The 27,388-nt window shown below is 39.7% G+C and overlaps 1 protein-coding gene across 1 annotated transcript in view; it reads left to right on the forward strand.

Annotated features, from left to right (window-relative positions):
* Positions 1 to 229: 229 nt before the first annotated feature.
* Positions 230 to 27,388, forward strand: part of Sfl (N-deacetylase and N-sulfotransferase sfl) — a 371,012-nt gene continuing 343,853 nt past the window's right edge. The window contains exon 1 of the mRNA XM_072002119.1: positions 230 to 429. The gene's annotated coding sequence lies outside the window, so the exon portion shown is untranslated. The remainder of the gene's footprint in view (positions 430 to 27,388) is intronic.

Consider the following 27,388-nt stretch of genomic DNA (forward strand, 5'->3'; position numbering starts at 1 on the left):
AGTATATAATTTTAGCGATCAATGAAGTATATATAACATTCTAGGTTTCAACATTGTCTTCAAAGGATTTCCGGTTCGACTTTAGGTCGAACGCTTCCTACGTCCGTCGCTAGATGGCTCAACTTATCCTCCAAACCCCTACTTGCCCCTACCAACCCCAATAACGACCCTCCCTCCTGTGAACAGCTGTTCTTCACCGCCATGGCGCACGCGACTTCGTGGCATCAAAAACGCTCTCAACGTTTTCGACTTTACCGGTTCGAAACGGTGTTTACGTGTCCCGTGTTATTGCATTTCGCGTCACATTTTCGGTCATAGAACAATTCTCGTGTAGAATGAGTGCGGGAAAAAAGTGTTCGTGTGTTGTGTCAAAGTGAGAACTTTAGGTTTTTCCATTCGCGAGGTCCACCGGTTCGTCACATCTGAGAGGTAAGTGACGTATTACCATTTGATATTGTTTCTATTTACATATAAATGTGAATGTTATACACATAAGACGAATATTTCACATAATATGATATATACATATAGTATGTAAATATGGAACATAATATGTATGTATGGCGCCCATAAACATATCCTTTGATGAGAGTGATGCAATTAGAATTCAAATATAAAGACTATTTGCGATAAATTCGATAAAACAATCGAGTGATTTTTGGCTTTGAAGCATTGGCAATATAGTTTGATATATAATACTATCGTGGCAACGAGTGTCACTTTGTAATTCCAAACTTGACTGTTGATTTTGACATATGTCTATTGATATTGTCGGAGAATATATCTTTCCAAGGACATTCATTGCGACGTGACAGTGACAAAGATAGATCGATTTATGTTATATGAAATGATCAGAATTCTCTTGGGGTTTTCTTATATCTGTACAATAATTTTATCAGAGTAATTATTCAGTAAGAAAACTAATCCTAACCAAAGCGTCTTGTAGGAACCATTCTATTAGTAGGAATTGCTCATCCTGTCGTCAGGTGGCAGCACATGACCATATATTTGAATTGAAAGGCGGTTCTTAGAAGTTGTCATGCTAGTACATAATTAATAATTCAAATCTATCTTGTCTGAAGTCAATATGTATTTCTTTATTTTCATATCGAATCTTCAACTATCACTGTTTGCCTCCTATATAAATATAACAATTCAATTCCAATTATTATAAATAATTTAATATAACGAATCAGATATATCTGTCAAACATATCAATTTATCAGTATATTAATATTATTTACATGAGAACAGAATACGCCAGAAATTATTCAACAATAGGAAGAAGAAACGAAGACTGGGACAAGACTGAAATCGTGGCGCATAATAACAATTTAAAACTGCGTTACAACGTCTATCCGTTTTTCTTTCATTTTATCTGCAGGATGAAAGAGAGGACGTCGAAGGAGAAAAACTTTTCATTCCTTTATATAATTCACGTTTCTCGTTTCCGCGTGCATACACCTCCATCTTCTTCCATCACTTCGTTTCTCACTCTTCAAGCCAACCTCGGCTTATTTATTCGTTCGTCTATTTATTTCTTCTTCTAATAGCCTGAAGAACTTTAATCACAACCACATTGCTCTAGTTGTTCGCGCGTTCTCTCCGTTTCACCCTTTGTAATTTAATGAACTTAACGCCCCATTTTCCAGCTTCGCGAACCACCGTTTGTCTCGACGATGAATTTCATCCCCTCGTCTTACCTTTTCTCTCTTCGCGTCCCCGTTATAACGGACTCTTTTGTGTCGCGCAATTTAAAAGTTTTAGCCTCGGTGGTGGAAGATGTGCGAATCGAACCTGGAGCAGAGATCCGCAACTACCAGGCAATTTTATGCAACCGTTCTTTTCGTTCCACGATGGATAGTCCTGAAATATCATTTATTCATCTGAATGTAGTAAATACACGGTGATATGATCGACAAGATGCCATTGATCGTTATTTATGGAGCTGTTACTTAAGCTTTGGTTAGGGTAACCAAGTTATGTATTTTGAATTTTATTAATTTGAAACTACTTTATTAATATACTTGACATGAAGTATTCTTTTAATTTTCAAGCGAAGTTGAGAAGTTCCTAATTATTCCTTAACATGAAAGAGGCAGTTGATAAACGATGTTGTTTCTAATTACATGTGTTAACATTGATTCCTTAAAGTAAATTATTCTTTCTCAACATTATTTAAATTGGTATAGTGATCTCTTTCTAGAGATAACATAATCTCTCTCTAGAGATTCCATCTGTTTCTAAAAATTATGTACGCTGGTAGAGTGTCGTTTAATTTTCATCGTAGTTTACTCGAACAAACTGGTTCGGCTGAAATCTCGACGAACAATAATCGTAACTCGCAATATTTGCATCGGCAATTGAATATTCCGTGGAACGAATTTCATTCGGTGGAAACCACTGCTACATTACTGCTGTTAGTAGTAACTAACTCGTTCGAAATATTCTAGGATACTTGACCAAAATTATACGAAAATATATGCGGCTGCCAAAACTAGCAGCGCGTCATTACCTGCATTTATCGCGCGTCGTTATATCACGTATCGTGAAACCTTGTTCAACCACTCCTTTGAGCCATGGCTCGGCCCTTCAAGTACATTAACCGTCCGGTGAAAAATGATTTCGTTACACGAGACGTATTATTCAGCTACGCGGGCGTAACGTTATTAGCACTCCGTCGGTTGCCAGCTCTCCCGGCAAGTTAACGAATTTCGACGGGAAACTTCCGCGGCCGGAACTTCGAAACGCGTTCGTAAATGTAATTCGCGGCTGGAAATTAAAAAACGCCCTGGTTATTCCGATTCACTGGTCCGTGAAATGCCTATTCGCTTTAATTAAGCTAGAGATTGGTTGATATTCCCATGAAACATTCTACAAATTTTACCATTCATCAAGACGGATACACGACGATCCTTCCAGTTTTACAAGCGTATGACGATGACTATTTTCGCGATGGATATTCTTCATTTTTCTACATACTGTTCGTTTATTGTAACCTAGAAGAGCGCGTTAGATTACTCGGGATAATTTTGTGTCATCAAATAGTTCTATATAAGCAATATTGGCTTGAAGTTCATCGATGTAAGCTTGACTGAATAAAACAGCGGTGAGTTGGTGACCTGTACCAGGAGTAAAGTTATGAGAAGAAACTGACCAGCAGCAAGAGTAAGATTATGGATTAGCGAATGATATGGACACATGAAACCAACAGATTTATTGGTAATACTATTTTTGAGAATCAAGAAGTTTGTGAACCTGAATCAAATATCAATTGGAATACTATTACATCTTTTGATATTCCGTGTTTTTTTATAAAGATTTAGAAATTTTTCTGTCTGGCAACTGGCAATTATATTATCATATATTTTGCTGTTGGCATAGGTATAATACAAGCTTCATTAAAACTATCAATCCTTCTACTAGTTTGTCATTCTCTGTATTTATTACCAGCGTGTCCCGGCATATTTAGTTTCTCTTTGAATAGCTCGCACATCCCTTTAAGTGCATCATTACCTATTCCCTTTTGTGTCGACCGACTTTCCGTTCACCGATGCATCTCTTCTTCCCCAGTTTTCAACCGTCTCGTGCATAGTTCAAACAAAATGAATTGCAAACTGCCTGCTATTCTGACTGCAGCTTCTTTCAATTGTTTTCCTACGCCCCTTCCTTCTTTTAGTTTCACCTTTGCAGGTGGCTGAAATTCGAGGCTGATTTGGTATAAATAATTAATAAAACAATTTTCGTATTCTTCTGAAAGATTTTTCCTGACGACTTTTAGGGGTAGTTTTGATTAGAACTTGTATTTTCATCGGTGTTTAAGTGTCCTTGGTTTTACGACGTTCTGTCGTAGTTCTCGATTGAAATAGAAAGAACAAACTGAATATCACTAATGAATATATGAATGAATAAATACGTCGCTCGGTTGGGATCCAGTAGGTTTGTGTACTTTGCCAATATGGAAGTTGAAATAGGGGCGTACGGTGATTCAGACGTAAGTAGAATGCCGAGTAACTTCTAGTCTGGTGTTTTTAGAAAAAACATCTTTCCCGAAGCGAATATACATTGGCTCACGAAAGTGTTCGATTACTTAGCATAAAAATCTTTTATGTATATATTGTGCGTGTTGCATAAAACATTTTGAAATTTCATTATTACTGCAATTAGACCATTATCATAATTATATGGGTAAAATTTCTACATATTTTCTCAAATTTCTTTCGATCTTTAATAATATAGTCGCGATAATTGTGTCTCATTATAGCGCTAATGAAATTTAAAAATGTTTCGTGTAATACACATAGTATATTCATAAGAAATATCTACAAGCGTCTGAGTACTTTATATTTTTTAATTAAATCAATGCTGAAAGAAGAAACTAAAAGATGATGGAGTTTCGAAGGAAAACTTTTCCATTTAATTGCAAAAGTCCAACAAACTTGCACAAACAGAACAGTTCCGGGACAAATCGCTTTTTCTCAGTAGTTTCGAATTTTTATTGGATTTTTAGAGTTAGCTGCCAGATACGATTGGCGTTCGGTAACGTTGATAGATGACAATTATCGCAAATAAACAATCGGCAGTAATGAAGGCGGGCCGATGAAACGCGCGGCAGCGGCTCATCAATCGTCGCCGCGAGTGCGCAGACAGAAATTTCATTTATCGAGAAAGTTTAAATCAAACCGCCATTACTCACGGTGCCGCAACTGTGACCGGCCGTTTCGATTCCACCAAAAGCCAATTGAAATTCGTTTCGTCACCAAGCCCGTTGTATCGCTTCACCCTCTTCACCCCTTTGCCTTTTTAGCGTCTGGCTAACTGTTATTTGGAAATTTCTGAACGGACGAATTTTCGTTTCGTATTTTTTCGTTTCATGTTCTTTTTGTTCCTACCAGCAGGAATTTTTATTGTAATGTCTCTAAGAGCGTGAAAAGATAGAGGCATGAACCAGTTTCAATATTAAAGCAAAAATATAATTTACGAACGACTAACATTCGGAAATTTAGGTATCTTCTTTTATAATTCTTATTTTGCGAATAAGAGCGGGTATTTGTTATAATTTATAAGTAATCGTCAAAAATTGATATTTTTATGTATTTTCATGCCTTCTGCGTTTTATGTGGAAAAATTGAAGTCATTTAAGGTATTAGGTCGTCCGAAAAGTTTGTTTCGTTTTATAAGGGAATAATGGATGCACAACATTTTTCGTTTGATATTATTTTATTGAATTACGTATGATCCATTTTGTTCTATCAAACTAAGGATCACAATGTTCGACAGATTAGGTTTCATGTTTGTATAAAGATGCGCTGTTGTAAAGACGTGTCTGTAAAAGAAAGACACTTTCCGGACAACCTAATAGTTTAGACGATTATAAAATAGAATACAAAAGTACGCGGACTAGTTGGTTTCGATCTGCAGAAGACGCTTTGAAATTTGGAGTCGCCGAAAGTCCGAAACAAAATTGATTAGCAAGGATTATTCTTTTCAAAGAGAACGTTGATTGAATCGACGGTATCCTCTGGTTCTGCCGACCAGTCTGATTAAATTTCTCAGTTGGAAATGGGTAACGAGATTTCGGCGGAAGTGACCCGGATTGCCTGAAGGCAGCATAATACGCTTCTAAGTACGTCGTATTTCCTGCTGATTTCGGTCCCACGCGATTGCTATCTTCAAACGAGTCGTCGTTATTGTCTTGACCATTATCAATTGTCATTCAAATTACTCATAGGGGTGCTTAGCAATCTTCTGAATAATGCTTAATATAAATTACTTAGATCCTTGAAAGATTCTAATTTCTTAACATTCTTTCATAGTCGATCGATGATTAAGAAAGTAACGAAAACAAAATTCACTAAAATTATATAAACGATAAGGATATTATAATTAATGTGTGTGGTTCACGTTGAATTCTGCGATTCTATTATCAAATACAGAACTAACTCTCTTTGACATCAACCATATTCTACATACCCCGAAATTTTCACGATTAGCGGAATAGCGATAAACTTTTCATTTCTTACTGTAAACGAAGCAACACCCGAAACGCTTTCAATATCTCAGATTTAGATTAATATGTCAAAATTATGTCGAATTAGACAAGTATCCAGTAAATCACGTCAGTATACACGATTCGCACAAGATACTCGCAATTAAAGGGTCGATCAACTGCATATGAAATTTTTCACTTTTGAATCTTTTCACAGTAGAATATCCTGTAAATACAAAAGACATGGTTCCACATTAGCGGTCATGACTTTATTAGGTTCCCTTGTCCAAAATGTCCAACCGATGAATACAGTTCCTAACGTTCGGAGAAACGAATTCGTGGCCAAACTATGACGCTATTGGTCTTTCTGTTTCGAAAGTTCCATTTAAAAAAAGCCTGTGCAATGGCCACGAGTATCCCGTTTCCTGCTCTATTGTCGATGATTTATTCAATCGAGAGGTTGTCGATATTTATCGTTCGGGCCCGGGTCTCTCCCTGGGCACGAGACACTCGATGAGATAAATCATATTATCGTGGACAAGTAGCGGCCAGTACGTGGCAATCTGTGCCGATGCCAAAACGGTCGGCCGCGTATGAACATGGAAATCATATTAGACTAAAACCACATTGCTTAATGGACGCCATCTGCCTTAATCCCATTATTCCCCGCAATTCATCACGGTTGCCCTTTTCCCTTGCCGATGCGATACTGTTTGCTGTAACAACGAAGAACTGTTACCTATTGTTCTACCTTGCGCGCCTAGCTCGCGCCCTGTTTTCCTTTACCGGAAATGTTTGACGAGATGATTTTCCGTTGTATTCAGACGTCGAATTCTGACGGCTGTTGATGGTCATTTAGATACAAGAAACGAGATAAGATTTTAATATTCGATAGTCTTTCGAATTTCAATACTCTTTGATTAGGGATAGCTGAATGAGAATATTTAACAATAGCGTTTCAACTTTCCTTGCACAAAATTCTCGATAAAAATTGGGAAAGAATATCGGAAGATAATAATTTGCATTAAATAGATGTACCGCTGGTGTTAATTTCATCGATCTTTTAATTACTGAGAAGAATTAAACGAGAATACTTGAAGATGTTGGAAAATTTTTCTTGCTTAGAATTCTGAGGGAAAGTGGGAGAAAGTTATACAAGACGAGATGGCTGGAAGAAAATAATTTGCGTTATATGTCACGTCCAGTTCCTTCGATCTCGAATCACATTGTCATTGTATAATATCATTACTGGCCGCGTTTTCTCTATTTTAATTGTATTAATACATATTTATGAGAAGGTATTTATGAGATTCGTTATTATAGAATATTTCGCAGAGACTCGTGTCATTTATGAACGGTATCGGGGCATATTGCATCGAAGCAGAACAGCGTCTTTTCTCCTTTTTTTCACGACACGCTGTACTGAACGTTGTCGAAACGCAAAACAACGTTCTCCATTCCGAGCCGGACAGATCGATCGATTAAAATGGCCGATGGACCGGCTGAAAGATTCGGATTCGGGTTTCAATCCAGAGATTCGATCGGATTGCGATTCTTTCTCGGCCAGTAGCAATAAAGGGAAAAAACACGATGAAACTGGTCGCATTCTGATCGCCAGAGCGACGCGCCGAGTTCGCAAAGGTTTCGCTCTGAACGCGAAATGGTTTTTAATATTCCCCAGCGACATGTGAACGTATAAAGGAGTTCACAGCTACCCTGACTATGTTCTCGATGTTCGTGCTCAACAGAGTGGAATCGATATTATTCGCTGCGAGAGGCGGCACGTTGACTGGCCTGGTCCCGGTGCTTGCAAGTTTTTGAATTTTCCTCGAGAAATATATTCGATGGATGTTGGTTTATAGAAAGCGTCGGCGGCGGTAGAACGTGGGGGCGGTCTTTGTTTGCGTGAAATCTTAAATCGAAGGGATTTCTTGTGTACATACGGGGGACGGTATTTTCTAAAGTCTCGAAGTTCGAGCCGCGATAGGAAATCGATATTCCGTCCAGGCGAATTGAATCGAAAGTTTCGCGCGGCTGCGAGACAAGAAACGCGGAAACTCGATAAACGACAAATCCGCTACGGGGCGGGCCCCTTCCTATCTCGAACTTCGACTCCTTCTTCTTTCGGTGACGCATGGAAATAGGAAAGGGAACGCTTTCGAACATCGTAACGGCCATCTATTAGCGTGGAATTTCTCGCGGAGGTACAGACAATGTTGTACGAGCTATGTCTCGAAAGTATTCAGGTATTCTCGACATCTGGAGAATGACTGGTGTGATGTTGATGTAACTTAGCGATCACGTGGATCATGGAAATTTTCTGTATATTCGTGAAAAATGGTTTCCTCATTGGGATAGCAAAATTTTAATTAATGTCCGGTTAAATGAACTGAATGCATCGTTACGTTTCTGTTATACAATATACGTTACATTCGAGTTTTATTTATTCGAACTTCAGTTATTGGAACGTAGGTTTAATCAGTGTCTGATTAAATGAACTCTTGTCGATTGAACGAAAAATTACGAAGAAAATTAATGGATTTCTATTATGCGAATTCCAATTATAAACTGAGTTCTACTGTAACCTAATTAAATCTGGACGAATCTTAACTACGGAATATTCCTATCATAAAATCACCAGAATTTTTCACTCATCCTAATGCAAACACCAATACCTTCGTTTCCAAGTGCAAGCAACGACGAAGTACGATTTAAATATGCACGGTTGGTCACGAGCGCGTGCATACATCATCTTTATAGCATCAAAACGTTGAGGTAGCCGGCTGAAAAGAGGCCGACTTGCCTGGCTGATGGTACGCATGCATTAATGCACACAGTGTCGACTGATAACGACTTCCTGGTGAGGGCATCCTCGCGAACGGAAGTACCTCCACGGCCGATGCTTCCCGACATCCATCGAGATTCCTCTCCGACAACGTCGCCTTTAAAACAGTATATTAGGGCGATGGTTATAAATCAGGCTGCCAGGGGTGTCGGTTGGTGGTCGCCGTGCCAGTGCTTAGTAAGTAAGACACCATGGATACGTGCAACGTGTTCTACGTGTTACCGTTACGCGACGGTGTGCATGCGCGCATGGGAGCTTCACGTAGGTAGAATGCCAGCAGGCCAGAGTCACGAGATTCTCCGGGTTGCCTGCTGCTACAATATTGCCGTACCCTGGCACCAGGCCAACCTCCGGGAGGAGGATCAACGGGGAGGAAGAATCAGCCACCGGGCGCAATTCTCGAACGATAGAGAGAAAAAGAGGAGCGGAGGAGGAAGCGAGAAAACGAAATGGGTGGATGCGAAAACGAGAACCGGTTAAAGATCTGACGAGGTTTTTGAATGAAACAGCCGTCGAGGTGTGCGAATGATAGGTATAAATAAATTTTAGATTTCGACGGTGGTATACGTTTAATGGTGGTGTAGTGGAACTGATTGCGAAATGAAGAGAATTTAAGTCAAGAATTATTGCTGGTGATATGAAATTACAATTTAGCAATTCATAAAATTGACTGTAATATCGCGAATTTTTATATGGACTTATAGTTCCTTTTTGATGGCGTGAAGTCAGAGTTGATCAACACTTTTGTGTACTTCAGTCTTATATTTAAGTCAGTCGATTCAGTGATGCGAGTCAACGTTTAGAATAAATGAATCACTAATGGAAGTACGATAAAGCTCTTGGATACTTAACTATGTTTGTATTGAACGCTAGGAGTTTCTTCAAAATTCATACGAAATTCTTTATATCGTCGCAACGTTTTCGAAAAAGAATCTTCGAAAGTGGAAAATTGTTATTGCTTACATACACTTGGTGTTCAAGTTCGGATCAGTTTCACGTAGCTTTATGTCAAGACGTTTCCCTCAGTTGGCGACGAAGGAATAAACAAGAGAAATCCCCATGTGACGTTATCGTCTGTTTCGAAAGTTTCTCCCGTTCCGTTCCTTTATTACACGAAAATATCGAAGAGGGCGGCTAGAACAAGTAGATAAGTTGGAAGTCTATTTTACGAGCGGCACCATATTGCGGATTTTCCGCGGTATGAGAATGCTCTCTTCGAGAATCCCCGCCCTTATATCTACTTCTTCTCCCCGCGTTTCGAACACTCGTTTGGCGGGATCTACGCGTTCCACGGATTGAAAATCTCGGATTTTCAAAGCGGCTGACAAACGTTGATTTGCCGTGTTATGGATCGCCAAGATCTGTGTGAATATTCCATCGGCTACTCTTCCATAGATCCAAGAAGTCATAAGAGAAATTACTTTGGTACCACGGGCATTATCGAACGACGTTCAATCCAATTCGAAATGATCTGATTCCGGGAACCAACCGAGCGAAACAATTGAAGTTACGATCGAATACGATTTACCTAAGGCTCTACCAGGCTCCTAACTTCAAAATAAATCTTTGATCGCCTGTGCTTGAACTTTGTTGCAATTCGTTCCTCCGATTCTCTTATAAGCGTGCTTCCCTTTGCGTGAAACCTACTTCCAGTTGATGGAAGATAACCGACTACATTATCTTCGCCACTTCACAAATTTCTCTTTGACGATATTTTCTTGGGAGTTTTAATTGTAAGAATTGTCGTTCCCAATATTTTTTATAGAATTCCAGAGACGACGAAATCGATAACAATCTGCCATATGGATATGGAAAAAAATATGACACGAGAACTTGAAAAGAAGTAGTATCCGGGCGATAAATCAGACTATCGAAAAAGAAGAAAATATCGACAAAGAAAAAATTTCAGTAACGGAAAGAGCGAATAAAAGTATAATAAAGGAAATTACTACAACAAAATAAAGCGATTCTAGAGCGGCAAAAAATTTTCGGCAATAAAAAGACGCAATACAATCACCAAATAATTCCAACAATAGAATGAAACAATTTAAGAGCAGTAAAAGAAATTCCGACCATAGAATGAGACAATGCAAGGTTACCAAAAGGATTCCAGCGATAAAAGTGGCAATTCGAGATCGCTAAAAATGTTCAGCAATAAAAAAGGTACTAACCTATCTTTGTACCAGCAAAAGAGATCACTAAAAAAGTCCCTGCATTAAGCCAGTGCAAGATTATAAAAAAAAGGACACTAGCAGTATCTATACTTTTCTCCAAGCAGAAAGCACTCGCCACATACGATGTACATCGTCAATTTTCCTCCTCTTCTTTTGCATACCAAACCACAGGCGAAAATTGCGTTGTCGTGGCGATTTCATGGGGGATGGTTGGTTCTCTGGAACAACTCGCCATTCTATGCGGTCGATAGGGTTTCGAGGTCTAACGAAGTAGCACCGACGAATTCCTGGTGACCCGTTGTTTTCCATTCATCAGAAGGCGGGGTACGAGGGGTGTCGAAGCGTACGCCCGACAAGAAAAGGGGCGAACAGCCATAAACATCGAACACGTCGGGACGAAACGAGGCAAGTCGCGCTACGGAGGTGGTTCGGCCGTCATCGTCATCCCCGTGGGTGGTTTTCCGGGTTAACCAATGCAGCACCAGACAGCAACGGGGTGTACCATTGTAACCAGCTTGAAAATCGCTCGAGTGTACCGGCGGCCAGACTGAACTGGCCGGACTGTGGTTGCTCATTGGACGTTATATCTGCTGTATTATATAGACAGAGACAAAGATAGGATCAGTGAAAACGTACACCTCCATTCATAAGTATTAGGATATAGAAATATAGAAAAAATGCTTGGAACTTGTTAAAAACATTGGGATTATTATTTCCTTCAGAAACTTTCAGATATAAAGAATGTATATATTCCATATTGTAATAATCTTCTTAATTGTAAATGATACAATTGAGCTTTTTACTTACTGATATGTTTGCTTTTCATTACCGATAAATCTTGACATTTCTATCATTACGTGTTTCACGGTATTTTTTGTTTCTTGGTTCTATGTATTTCATAAATAACCCCCGAAATGAGATTCAAACTTTTATTAGACTCTTCTGAATTTCCTATCTGACTCATTAAAAGTTCCCTTAATGAAGTTTAAATTAGAAGATCGCGAGCCTCAATCCATAATTTTTAATTCATTATTTTTTTAATTTCATTATTTTCTCGTGTACTTCCATAAATATTATACGCCTGCCCTGAATCGTTATCTCGCATCAATACATAATTCTGACCGATTAGTCGTTCCACTAATAATCTGTACTTACTATCGCGTTTTATGTGAACCCAGCAGGTGTCCTAACACTTATGAACGGGGATGTACATCTGTTCTCGTGCGCGCCACGCGTCGATGTGGAATATACAAGCGAGCATAGGATGGCTGCGATTCTACGTGTTGGGAGAGAGTTAGGTTGGCCGGGTATCGGTGTTAACGTCTCAGTGGACACGCCGTGGCGCTGTCCGCTCTAACCGATAACGTTGCCAACTCGTTAGAAATGAATGGCCGGTCCGGGGGTAGGTGCCGCAAGGGTCGCAGACAATGGAGCTCGGGCCACCCCCACGCGCTCCACGCGACTTTGTCCGGTTACTTCGTCCTCAATTACTTCGATACCTCGTAATTAATCTCGAGAGCGCGCGAGGTGGCTGTTAGACTTCGTTAGGTGCTTCTAACTCCTACTCGCTTACCAAAGAAGGATAAAAGACGTTGATAATACGAATTGTCAGCGCCCTCGTTTCCTCCAGAGAAATTAAAAGACAGATGATACCAACGAAAGGGGATGCGGAAAGGAAGGGAGCAGAGTCAACTTCGATGACGGTTCTCGAAGATCGTCCGAAGAAATTGACTCTGGACCGTTCAGGAAGATTGGAAGGTTTTAAGTCCAGACGAATTAGTAGGTAATTTCCAGGGCGACATCGAGCTCTGCGTTTAAAGGATGTCGGATAAAATCCTCCGTCGCTCTTAATCCATGATCAAGCTGGATCTTTCGGTGAAACCCAGGTGTTGGAATTCCTCATGGACCGATAAGGGGATTTTCGTTGGGAGTTTCGTATGGTTTGGTATCGCTACGTTTCTGGTTATCGATCGTGCAGCGTAATCGCGACATTCTAATACAGGCCGATCGTGCTCGTCGCTGACTCACAAGACGAACGAGCAATCTTTTATCGTTCGCTTGGCCGATAATGCCGCCTCTAGGCGCGTGTGCACACGAGAGCAATCGTGTCACACGATCGTACGAACTTTTGCCTGAGCTGTAGATCACCGTAAACCACTGCACGTGACGCCCAGGAACTTTACAAAACTTCGGTTTCCCTTAAACTGCGCGGCATTAAACTCGCGTCCGACTCCGGGAACAACGATAGCGGCCATCGATCGCCAGAGCCGACAAACAACCAGGTTTTTTCCGGAGGACTTTCGGCTCGTAGATCGCTATCGGAGGCCGAATTCGATCGATCAAGGATATTACCGAAGCTGCAGGCGGGAGAACACGTTCGGGGAAAGATGAACTCGATATATACCCACTGGATTAAACCAGTTGACCCTGTGTGTCGCCTTATCTCTGCAAGATATTGCCACCGAGGATTTCTCGATTATAGTATCGCGACGTTTCTCAGAACGAAGTTTACGAAATGGAAACGGCTTTAACGCGAATACGGCGCGCTAAATAGTATCGGAGAGCGAGCAATGTAATATCGGAAATAACGAATGCTAGATTGAAGTTGGAATAGGAAAGTTGGTTTTAAGGAAATTGAAAGGTCGGCAAGGATATTCTATGTGGTCTAGGAAAATCGGTAGATTGGACGTTGCATGTTCTACGTAGATTGTTGAAAACAAGCGTTTAGAAACTTAAGCCGTTTGTAGATCGGAACTGTCGCAATGTGCAATTTTCTGCTCCGCTACTGCGAGTAATTTATACTCGTTCGTTACAAAGCCAAGCGGTATGCAGCTGGAAATCAGAAGATTCTGTCGCACTCGAGACGCCCGATATTGCTTCCTACTTATTTCACCATCTCTTGTACTCCCAATTTCTAAGACGATTTCTTCCAATAGAAGAACACTCGATGAGGTTTATAAATCTCGATGATTACTCTCGAATTTAATCTTCTCGGGCAAGAGGAGGATGAGAAAAGAGGACGCAATCTGCCGGTTGTTTTTCGGCCGGAAGCGATCGACGTCCTCTACGGTAAGGAGGATCGTTCGCGCGTCGTAAACTTTTGGGGCGGAGAGGACAAAACGATCTTCGACCAAAGACGACGACGATGGCGGAAGGACGTTGTAAGCATTGTTGCCGCAGCTTTATGATGGATGGACGAAAGGAATCCCGTGCCTGCCTCTCGTGATTCCAGGGGTGGAATGCTGCCCCTTAAAAAGAGGGCCGCGGATAAACTCGAGTAATTTGTCACTTCGCCACCAACTTCTTTACGACGCTGAGTTACGCCCATCGTCGTGTTCGCAAAAAGCAAGTCCCTGTCTCGCCTACCCCTCGGCTCGTACACCAAGAGGGATAGATATGACACACCCCTCCTCGTTCCTGTTCCTAACGATGAAAAAGTAACTTCTTTTCACGCGGACCGGCCGACCGTAATTTCCGTTACTTTTGACCACGCTCTCGTGAACAGAATGACGTTGATTTAGATGTTGCGTAGTAGGTTTGCAGACACGTAGATCACGATTTTATTTTTCTGGACGAAGAAGGAAGATGACGGGAAGATACGTGATGTAGGATTAGTGGATTCAAATAAATAGTCAAGATTATTAGTTGATGATCTTTCATCGAAATTTTGTAGATCTGTTATGGCGAACGATACAGAAAAGAAACTTGTCGTGTATCTTTTATCTAGATTTCTTTTGTCTCTTATCCTATCACAATTACGGACGTAATTGGATTTTAGAATTATAGTAATTATATTTAGAATTATATTATATAGAAATGGAGAATCACTTCTCATTCGTATCTATACTAATTAACTCTGAATGAATGCTACAGATACCAACGATAATTTCTTTCATTCCGATAGATAAAAAAATTGTCTAACATTGGTAGAATTTCAAAATGTTAAATTCTAATAATTCTATTTAGATTTTTGACTTTTATGTAACACTTAGGTACTTTTAGTTTTCACAACTCTTTCACAAGTACAGAGTCATTCCACGTGTGCTTTCGTCTAAAATTGATCAACGTGTGTCAAATTAAACTTCTCGATCCTAAAAGAAACATGAAAATGTTGTTGAAATCTCCCACGAGGAATATGTACATATACATTTCCCTCTTTGCTTTTGAGGAAATATGTGGATTGCCACTCGTGTCTGACGAAATGGAATTCCGATCCCTTTTGCCCGGGCAAGGTCGAACGGAGTACGCTGTTTTCAAGAGGAATTCCCTTCGTGCGCTTTTTCTCGCAATTCCATCAAGCTCCGGGTGGGAATCAAGGTAGTCGATCGTCGCTTCTTGCGAACGACGTTCACGATTCTATCGACGATAACGAGAGAGGAGTCGTTGCAATTTAGGGCTTTTCTTTCAAGCCACGGTGCGAAGTAAAACGCCCGCTCGAGAGCCGGCTGAAAACGCGCGCTCGCGTGTGACCATACATACACTCTCGTTCATAAATATCAGGACACTCACGGAAATTGAGATTAATCGTGGAAATGTCTAGGAACTTATAAAGTCGTTAATAACTATTATCTAATTTGAAGATAGATCTCATCATCTGTATATAACAATGTTAAATTTTTCTTTCTTTATATCTCACGATTATTGCTTCGATCAATCTCGTATTCTTCTATTATTTGATTTTCTACCGAAGTTTCAAATTTCGATTGAGATTCCAGGCAAACATTTCTGACTTCTTGATTTATTTTGTTGAAGTAATTACTTCAAGAAAAACTCTACATTTTTATTTATGTATATCCGTGACCTGGAGACTGCTATTACGCAGAAATATTCTAAATAAGGAGCGGTGTATATTATTGTAGCCTTGAGTATACATTATGTTTTGGGTTTCAAGGTCTAGGAATAAAGGAACTAATAAACGGATTTCTATTTATGTTCCCTGTAGCCTCTAGTTAAGCTATAATGTTAACTTTTTTGGTAATGTCCTTTTGCTATAAATCCCTATCATTCCATTGTCTAGTAACACTAAGAGAGTAAGGATCTCAATCAGCATAAACTTATACATTATACTTATAATTATACCTTCAATTATTTCAATATACTTTTCTATTACAAATTCATCCACTCGTTCTTCAGTCAGTTAACCTCAACCTCAACATATTTCATACAGACTTTTCCTATGAGATTAAGGGAGTGTGTATGATTCTTATTTTATAGTTCCTCCTGCGACTCTTACAAGTAGTTTTTGCAAAGTTCGCCGTTTCTTTGCATAAATATCATAATCGGTTAACCATTTGGTTGATGGTTTCAACAAAATGTATGAGATCAAAAACTGTCATAATGCTTGTGGACGGGAGTGTACACGTATGAACCCGTCAGTGGAAGTGGAAATAAAACGTGTGGCCCAGGATCCAGAGACGCTTACCGTCATTTCTCTTCCTACTTTCCCGCCATTCTTTCGTCCATCGACCTCCGCCTCTATTGTCGTCCATTTTACTTTGCCCCCGGCTGTGTATAGAAAACTGCGCCCGTGTTCTTTCTTATATGTGTTTATATATATATATACAAATATAGCGGCGGCGAAAGGAGAAACGCTGTTGCGGATGACGTTCTGTCCGCGAGGGAGAAACGTTTAAGAGATTCGAGCTTCGAATGGTTAAACTTTGGTTCGTTAATTGCGAATCCCTGTACATATTTCCATAGAGGATTCTCTAAATGTTACCCTCTCTTAGTTCTAAACGAGTTTTGATAGCTTATAGAACTTGGAAAATCGAGTGCTCTAATGCCTCGTTTTAGAGATGGATGGCTAATTGCTCGCGAGATCTTAATGGCTTGACAAAATTTCTAGAGTCTATGGGAACGCTTGCAAGAATGATCTTGGTAAAGATGTAGTTATTAAGGATTAAACCTTTGTTTTTAATCAATGAATAATATGCGATTGATTCGTGAAATCGAATTCGATATAAGAGACCAAGGAAAGTGCAATTCGTTGAGCATCATAGTATGATATTACGATGTTATGAATCTGTTGGTGGTAGTTTTACAGAAATTCCAAAGTAAGAAATTATAGGTATCGATTACTAATTTAAATAATTATTGATTCTTATTAGTTCAAACGAATGCAAGAAAATTTCCTTTCTTTCCAGAGTGAAAGGTATTGGTACCTTAAAGTATCTTAAAGTATCTTAAAGTACCATAAAGTACTGATTAGATTTATAGTCTACGATATACGAATAGAACTTTAACTTTTTTTATAAATACACTTCGTGAAGAGTGAAGTTACAAACCTAATATTAACAGAATTTTATCCTGATACTTGCTACTTGCCATATTGTTAATTCTACCCAATAATAACACTTATGGATCGTAATCTTAAATAGTAACATTCTGCTAGAATTTCCCAGCAAACCCAATTACATGGTTCTCATCAATGCTAATACACCACTCTTGCTCTTGCAACATTCCAATTTGGCGCTAACAGCCACCACTCAAGTCCTTATTTCTCTCTGGAACTTTATCCAAAGAGGCGTTAAGCGTTTCCCTTGGAGCGCCTAATACAGTTCGAAGCTACTATCACTCGCCACCTACCTCTGAAGCTTAGCTCAAGACCTTCTCCGGTCCCGTTTAACGTACTTCTCGCGACCGTACCACTTTTCTTCGAGAACGACCCGTCTAACGATCTTCAGCGTCCCGACGAGATAACCGAGCCGATTACAGAGCTGTGTCCGCTCGTGTCCTCGATGCTAATTTATGGTAACATGACCGGCTAGACTAGCGAGCATCGTAAAGCTGGTAAAGGGAGAGAGTTTTGCAAACTTGGTTAAACGTTACAATTACTGTAAGTTACGAAAGCATTTGAATACTAGTCGACACTTTTTATGAATACGTGTATTATTATGTGTAGTATACGAAACATTTTGAAATTTCATTGGTACTGTTATGCGATTCCACTATTATGATTAGATCGGTTAAGTTTGAAACCAATCTAAAACTTGTACATAGATACTAGAAAATATTTACTAGAAATATTCATTTCGTAGAAATCATGGGAACATTGAAAATTTAATCAATTATTCGTTGCATCAATAAATCTGAGCATTCAATAACATTATTTGTTATTCATGTTATATACCAATTTTTAATAAATCGTATATGTTTGCAGTAAATATTTTGCAACTCCGATATACGTTCTCAGATTGATTTCAAATTTTACCAATATAATCGTGGCAGTCGTGTTTCATTAGAGTGCTAGAAATTTCAATATGTTTCGATGATTACGTCATACAAATATAATACATCTTGTATAATGTATACAATATATATCTTTCCAGATTGGTTTGAAATTTTGACATTAAAATCATTATAATCATATTTCGTTACAGTGTTAATGAAATTACAGATAGACACGTACAATATGTACTTTCAGATTGATTTGAATTTTATCGATATAATTATCATAGCCGTGTCTTTACGGTCATTACAGTGTTAATCGAATTTTATAATATGCACACGAAATTTTTCTACCATATGTGTTCAAATACTTTCGTGAGTTACTGTAAGTAGGCGAGGCTGCTCATATCGCCACGGGAAATCTACATACGTGGTTGCTGAAATCGGTTTCCTTTTTGGTTAACGTACGAAAATTACAGCTGAGTTAAGGTCGCGCGTTATCCTCTCACGCTTCGATATCGATCGATAAGTTTATCTCGCCCTAGCAGCGTACCGGAATGCAGAAATTTTCGTGGGATGTGCGAGTCATCCTCCATAAGGGTGAATTATGCTCGATGAAAATGGAGCGGTTTTCGGAGGGAAAAATGAGCAAACGCCCAGTCGTGTTTACACGTGTTTCCGTTCGTGCTCGTGCGAGATAAAAGAAATCGCTAGTTTATTATAACATGCTTGCTACCTGCTTGACACCATATTCGTACTTCATGGTGTTAATATGTATTTTAATGAATATTGAGTAGTGAAATGAGAACAGCAATGAAAATGACTTTATTTATAACATCTATTTTTCATTCTATAGAGAATAATTTGCTGTCTGGTATTAAATTGACAGAATGATAATGATCAATATAGAGTTGCAGTGGTACAAATCAATATACGCTCCGCTTTATAGGAAATCTATTTAGTCTGTTTGAATGGGAATACTAATGAAAATGACTTCATTTATATCATCTACTCTTCATTCTCTTCAGCGTAATTTGTTATCCGTAAATTGGCAGAATGATAGTAATCAATATACAGGGACGGTAGTACAAATCAATATATACTCCGCCTCATAAGAAATCTGGTTAGTATAGTTTAGGTACAGTGGCTCCCATTAATATTCGGACACTCTTTAGAATAGAACAACTTTTTGAAATTGATCCAAACGTCCCGAACTTTTTTGAGGAATTAGATGGATTAATTTACTAGATGACTTATAAACAAAATTTTGAAAAAGGATTAGTCGGTATCGCAAAGAAAAATGTAAAGGTCGTTTTTTAGAACACTTTTACCTGGGCTTGTAATGAAAATTTAAACAACACATTTCAAAGATTTAATTTTTTATGTACACGCTGAAAATTTTTTAGAAATCGGTCAACATTGTTACGAGCTACAAGAATTAATCTCACTGTTATTATCTAAGTTGTTATTATTTAAAAACTCATTTAATACCGAACAAGTTCCATGGCAAAATCGTCTAAGTGGTGAACGCAGAAGGTAACGTGTTAATCAGCGATACCTTCTGTCTCCGCAAACTGAAACAGCAGTTTCCCAACTTCTTTTTCCCTTGGCCTCTTTTTAACCGTACCTTCCTCATCTTGCTATCTCAACTTGCCACCGAATCTCTCGCCAATTTATCTTCCGGCGAACAAAAATAAGGAATGGTGTCTAGCTAAGAGTTCGACGCAGTGGTGGTCGCGAGAATTCGAGTCTCTGCAGGTAACACAGCGATGAAAGAGGAAGAAGGGGGTGATTATGAAACCTGGTAGGATAGGACAGTCGTTTGTCATCGCTGAATAATCGCGAAGGACTTGGGATGGTTGGCCGACGACACGTTGGGTGGGGGTTGCCAGGTTGAATGTCGGAGGTCGTGGGCGAAGGGAGCCGAAGTCAGGGGCGTTTAAAAGTACAATGGAGACCATTTACCCTCGGCTCTCTCTTGTAACGGTCCGCTCACCCCTCGCGTACCTTTGCTGTGCCAGGAAAGTGGCTAGCGAGGGGTTGGAATCCGGCTCATTGATGCGATCGTGCGCTAGTATCCGTGTTGAGCTGTGGACTATTTCGCCTGGAGAACGGAAAAGTCGTTCGTCGTTCTTTTCTCGACCCATTTGATACGCTCGTGGCATCTTAATACAATTTTTTCGTGGAAACGTGGATATCACTGTACACGAGTAACGACGTGTAATAAGCTTCCTGATATATCCTGGTGGAAGTATCGGATATGATTCAGAGGCACGATAGCGCGATCGTTGCATCTTTCGGGGCAATTTGTCACTGTCGCCGATTCACACCGCGGATCGTTACGCCGGCCGCGTAAATACGATCGCGCGTGAGATCACGCGATCCATCGCTTTTGACGCTACGCGGCCGCGTTCTTGCATTTGTCACGGGTAACAAGTTGCCCCGGGAAACGCATTCTGGGAATATTAAATCACGAGCGACCAAGTGAACTGCCACCTCGCGAAAATAAAGATTTTTTACCATGGTGTTCGTAGAAAATTTGTGTGGCAAATGGAAGAGATTGAATAGATTAGCGGTTATATAGAAGAACTCATTATGCACAATCATACAGAAATGTGTTATTAATTAGTAGAATACTTACATTTCCAGATGTATAAATTGCGAATGTTTATGGATTTGTAGTGAAATTTGCATAATCAAAACAAAACATACGTTACAGTATTTAGGCGAAGCAAATCTCCATTTTACTTTTTTAATCACTTTGATTAAGGTAATATGAATTGACATTAGAATTCGCAGTTCATTAATCGGCTATGGAATATCTCAGAGAAAGAAGCTGGAATTTGCAAAGAACAAACAAATTGTTTTCAAACTTTGATCTAGATATTCTGCGAAGGCTGTATGCAAAATAACACGTATCGTGGTTTTATTAGTATCTCACGCTGGTTTTTCCTATTGGTATCTGACGGCAGTATGGAATTCGCGTACCACGTATTCCAGTAAATTGAGATTGATCGTTTGCACGTAGTTTGTTTCGTAACGCGGAATATTGCGGGACGTTTCGTGCACTGTCTCGCGGCTTTGATCATCTTCTCGTTTCGTCGTAAGCTGATTGGCTTTTGTTCGACTCGGAGAAATCTGATCACCGAGATCGCTTCCAAAATGAGATTCACAGCAAGGCAGCTTTGTTCGCTGATTTTCTCAGATGTCGGTTGCTACGTTGCAGCAGCGAGGATCGGTTTACGATTCGAATTTCTCGTGCATGGCATCAATAATCATTTCGCCGCACGGCAAGAAGGCGACAGGTCATCCGTTCTAATTACTCAAGACGAGCTGATGGTCAACATCGGCACACGGATGTATACTCGATCGATGTTACATTCCTGTGAACCGTGAAACGGCTAACTGGAATTATACCTAATGCTTGACTGTTCCAATTTGTAATGCATCGTCTTTACGCTTGATCGCTGAGGAGTGGAATTGGCTATGAGTGTCTCTTGCACCTAGAAATGTATGATACAGAGCAGATGCTTCTATGTTTCTAATTATCAAGAATTTACACTCTAAGGACGAAGTTTTACGCTTCGAAGACTTTCCAACACTCTTGGACGCTTGGTTATTATTGGCAACATGTATTTTAATTATAAAATTAAAGATAAATAAAACTACAGCGACTTTATCCTTCATAATCGTCGTACTTATAATAGTATTTTACGAAGTGATTTAGTGCCTGGTTAATATATCTTTAAAATATATCTTCATCTCTAATATATTTTTCAAATTCGATATAGTAAAAAGCATATCATTGGATCTTCGAAAAACCTCGATCGACGTACGAGACGTTAATTTATTGCCTCAGAACGCAGAAGTTAAAAACTGTTCAATTTCAGAACAAATAGCGATATCGAAAAACGTTTCGCTATGTTTTCAACAACGGAATTTTTATTGGAGAAGCATTCGTGTACGTTCAGACATTGATTGGTCGATGAAAACGTTTCGTGTCATCTTAAATCCTCGACTGTTTCAGTTTTCAGTATGTCAGCGTTGTCAGTGTTGTAAACGCCACTTTAAACGTCCGTTTCAGTGGCGAACCCCTTCTTTTTCATCCTGTCCCTTCTCCATGACCAGAATTGAAAAAACCTTTCCAAAGCGTTTTAGAAGCGCCTTCGCACAAAGCGAAAGGTAAATGAAACAGGGAGAAGAGTTTACTATTTATAATGCCCGGGATGCCGTATTTAGACTGACCTCGATCCTCGTATCTAACAAAACTGGACAGAAATTGCATTTTAGAGCGGTTGTCACTGTCGCATGCACGACGAACAACGACGTTTATTACGATACGATAAATTGTAACTCAACGACATTAGATAGCTTGTTACATTATAGCTTGATTGTAAATTACACCTGGAGTGTGATGTGTATCGATCACATATGAAGCAGTAATTAATGTTCCTAGACCGCTAATGGGTTATTGATTATCGGTCAAAAGGAAAGATCAGTGTGTTCCTTTATTTTTGTTAACACATGGACACGTTGATAATTATCTTGATGTGTAACCTAATTTCACAGCGGGCTGTTTATGTCTCGTTAAATCCTAGCTATCTTGGATCTTAATATTTTGACTGATTTTTACGGTTTTACGCGTTTCAACGTACGACGAAGCAATCGATCCCATTGAAATATAATGAAATACGAACTTCTTGCGGTGGGAACTACTCTATGCGAGAATTACTATCGCGTGACTGCTCATCGTCTATTTAGATAATGTAACGCGCCGACGTGACTGAAAAATGGAGGCACATCGTCGTCGATACAGTCACGCATGCAATCGTTAAGTATCTTACCTACGATCTCGTTACTTACATCCCATTATTCCATCGAAATTGCGATCTACTGTTCGAATTAGTGCGTGGAATAAGATTTAGTCGTTCGTTCGTAAGATACTTGAAGCTTGAACATCGAGCAAGTATTTGCTATACTGTCGATAAAATTTCAAAGTCTTCCGAATGTAACTTTTTATTTCACGTGATGTTATATGATAAAATTCGCTTACTTCCTAATCTGAATTTCGATAGACTCGATTCGATTAATATTATCAGAGCAAACATGGGAAAATCAGCTGTTTTCGTAATTAATAGTTTCATTAGAAATCACGACACGTAATGATAAAACGTAGGGACATGTGGAGAAAAAGATCGGAATTACCATCCCAATCAATATTTGATCGTTTGATCATTCAATCTACAATACAGAGAGATGAACAAGAAAGTATTACAAAAATATAGAATCTGTACTTCTCATCTGTAATTATAAAATATGCTGCCTTGTATTTATTCCTACATTTGCTTGTAATTTCAATTGCTGCTACCATTACATGGTGGTCTTATTTTCCGTTGAGTCGCTAATTTTTCAATGAAACCACGTTAGATAACGAATTTCATCTACAATTCTTGGACACAAAATAAAAACTTGTATTGGCTGCTGGATCTGTTTTATCCATGTTTACTCCTACAGTGACGCTATTGGAGCAAATCGAAATGGCGACAACGAGAAACAGCCAAATGTTGTCCTCGATCGCGTCGTTTCTTACGAGCTGTTAGCCCCGATCCAACGACCCATTACCAACATTACGTTATCTCGCCGCGGTTCTGAATGTTATCAGAGCCATTTCTCCCTGCAGCCTCGTCGAACGCCTCCGTTGAGCTATTGCTCTGCGCGGTTGGCAGATAATCTCGGTTGCATGACTGGAGGCTCGTCATAAAGCAGTCGTACACCCACTACGGACACGCACGTTGTCTGGCGTGTAAAATGGGGAAATCGTGGCACGGGGGAAGAAACGAAACGCTTGGCCTAGCGGCTAAAGCGCTTTTCTTCGACGAATCGTAATGGAGTGGAGGTGGACGGGTGTCATTGGTTGGCTGGCTCGTGGTTGGTATTTCGTCGAATACCCTTGGGATAGATGTAATCTGCCTTGTGTCGCGTTCACGCCGCCGTAAGGTAAGTAAGACCATTCTCGTGTCAATGGGCGATGAATTCATCCAGCTGCTTTATCTCGTTGACACGCCCCGTCAGGTATATCCTGCGTACCGGTTACCCTCTTATGATTTACGTTATCCGCTGCTCGCAGATGTCTTTAGTTACTGCGCCGTATCAGCGCTTTTCGTCGCGCTCACCAAGTAGAGACGTTAGCGGTGTCTGATCATTATCAACCGTTACTACTTAAACTGACCGTGGACTTAAAATCTTCAAACGCGTTCAATAACAAAATGCGCGAAAGATATCAGACTGTATTATGATTAGTGAATTACCAAGTGTACAAATAAATTTAATCACTAAATATAAATTAAATATATAGGTCACTCGTCAATGAAAATTCTAAAGTTGATTATTTCGTCGAATTTGGTAGTTCTAGTTGATTAAGTGACGATCATGTACGTGTTACATATTATCAGTTACATAATGCATTTATATGAAGTGCATAGCAAGTAGCACCGATGCATTGACAATCGATCATTGTTTGCTTTGGTGCAGTTAAATAGACACTAGCTGTGAATATACCTGCGCTAAACTATCATTCGTGCGTTATTCTATTAAATAATCAAGCGCCTTAAATCTACCCAAATCTATCTGTCGTCTATCTTAAATCTCAAAGTTTAATTCCAATCTCCATTGCAATTTTTCATTAACAGACATTTATCACATTTCACCTCCCCTATCTTCGACTTCCATTGCAATGAGACTTGAATAACTGAACGAGTAAATACGAATACAAAGTGTCTTGTTTGATCAGTTGCTCGGCGAAGTATAGAGTTCGCCGCTGTTTCGATTCGATGTCCGATGTACCGATGCCGATACCATATCGGTAGCCTGTAAACGAGAAATTTTCCAGTCGCGTAGCCCGCTAGTCAAATGATAGGTAGGAAGCGGGCCGTCCACGTATCAAGACTTTTCACGGGGGCAGCGGCTAGGAGTGCCGGCGATATTTGCTGCGTGCTAATATTGGCCTTTGCTATTGGCTGTTTGCCGGTAAATAGGAATTTTCTCCCGACCGTCGGATACTTGGTCAACGTGCACCGGGAACGAGATTCGATGCTGATCGCCTGCGCTTTGAAAAATTGACCCGTTTCGGCTTGCTCGAAGTCTGCCACTGATGCGGGCTCACGTTCCTTCAAAATCTTTACTTTTCTACCACTCCTTTAACGGGATTACCCGGCCGTGTTTTTTCTTCTTTCTTGTTCGGTGTCAAGTGGACGATGAACGATACTTTTTATATAGTTTCTTGGAATTACGTGGACGATTGTCTTATTGTATGAGTCCTTTTACAGGGTACAGGTTTTATCTCGCGTGAAATGTTTATTAATAATTGAAAACACAAGTTCTAGTGTACTCTTGAGGCCATAGTTATTAGAATATATATCCATTGCGTTTCTTAAAAGATCGACAAGCTTTATTTAGTATTTTAAACGATAAGACACATATGTGGCGAATAAAATAATAGATTTATGATAAAATAAAAGCAACGAAATATAAAAATTCAGTTTATATAAAATATCAGATATCCTAGTAGTTATATCTGCTTGTGTAACAAGGGATGGCGGAAATGTTGAATCGATACTCCACAATAGCTATCGTCTCTACGGTGTCGCAAAGCCTGTTCACCGACTAATTCTAATAAATGTAGCTCGGTCTGTTTATAACGATTCTCGCATTATCAGCTTCTTGGTGCTTTCTGTATCACGGTTTAATCTCCGATGTGTTCGCGCACCTTTTCCTTCCATCTGGTATCCCCGTGTTCCTTTTCAAGCATGACACTCCTTTTGTTGCATCACAGTTGCACGGCATAATGATTCTTTCCTGAAAGAACTCCGAGAGGTGTCAACGTAGCGTTCGCGGCGCGCATCGATCATTAGAAAGGTACTGGAAACGGTCTCCCTTGTTCGCCAGTGTTTGCACAGCGTGTATCGTCTACCGGGCCCTTTGTACGCGCTCTTCACGCGACAGACTAGACGGGCATAAAAAAAGAACACGAAGGAGACTCGTTACGCGACACGATCGTAGGACACGTGTGCAACGCGGTCACGCGATGCATCCTTCATCCTTCCATGCGTTTGCTCGATGTCTTTATCTGGCCTATTACCATAATGCTTCCTTGGCTCGCGCTAAAGAGCGAGCAATTTCCTTCTCGACTTTCGAAGACAGTTCCTTTTGAGTACAGGTCCATGGAAATTAATCGTCCGCGTAGAGCAGAGTGATTAACGAGTGTACCACTAGCCTTTGCTATAAATCATTCTTTGACGCTGGAGTAGAAAGACCGCGGTACTGGTCAGACACCACTTTACCCAGTTTCAGTAGTAGAGATTGAAATTACTCAGACAACTTTCTTAGGAACGTATCGGAGCGGTAGTATAGCCAGTTTCTAAAAGTTACAAATTATTGCGTTATTATCAATGTGTTATTATTCCAGGATTAAGTAATTTGTTTATAATTTGTTATTCCTGGACTTCGGATTACAGTAAGAAGCTGTAGATTCAGATAAAACTTTTGGTTATAAGGAGTTAGATCATTTAACAAACTACGGGTCAGGATTTTATTGTCAGTCATACACAGTGGCTGCTTATTTCGCGCATTAAATACTTTGAAATTAATTACGAATTGTTAGTAATAAATGATAATTCTACTTTGAAATAATAGTTTCCAATTACGCATCTTTATATCGATGAAATACAAATAGCAATGATATTCCGTTATCGCTCCACAATATATTAACCGAGAAAGTCGTGAAGAAATACGAGATATTCTGTCGTAGCCATCGATCGATCATCGTATGACAATTACAAGACACGCGTAAGACGTATAACTCGTTGATAAGTAGACATGGACGACCATAACGATGGCATACTCACAATAATTGGACGCCGGTTGAAGGGACGATGATTATCGTTGAGCCGGAATAGAGCAGCGGTCGTGACTAATCGTGACGTTATTACGATTAGACCCATCCAAGCTATAATTAGACGACGATCACCGGGAATATAGTCTCTGGCTGCGATCACGTGAAACCCGTTCAATCGGTTGACATTCGGTGGTCGCGTGCGTTCAGCAAACAATGGTCGAAATACACGGTATGGGAACTGTGTGTAGCCGTAGATTCGAGTTGAGAAAGCAACCAGCCCTTTCTACAGGGGTTTCAATCGACGAAACGTGATCCGAACA

Source organism: Bombus fervidus, chromosome 4 (genome assembly GCF_041682495.2).
Source record: "Bombus fervidus isolate BK054 chromosome 4, iyBomFerv1, whole genome shotgun sequence".
Classification (NCBI taxonomy): Eukaryota; Metazoa; Arthropoda; class Insecta; order Hymenoptera; family Apidae; genus Bombus; species Bombus fervidus.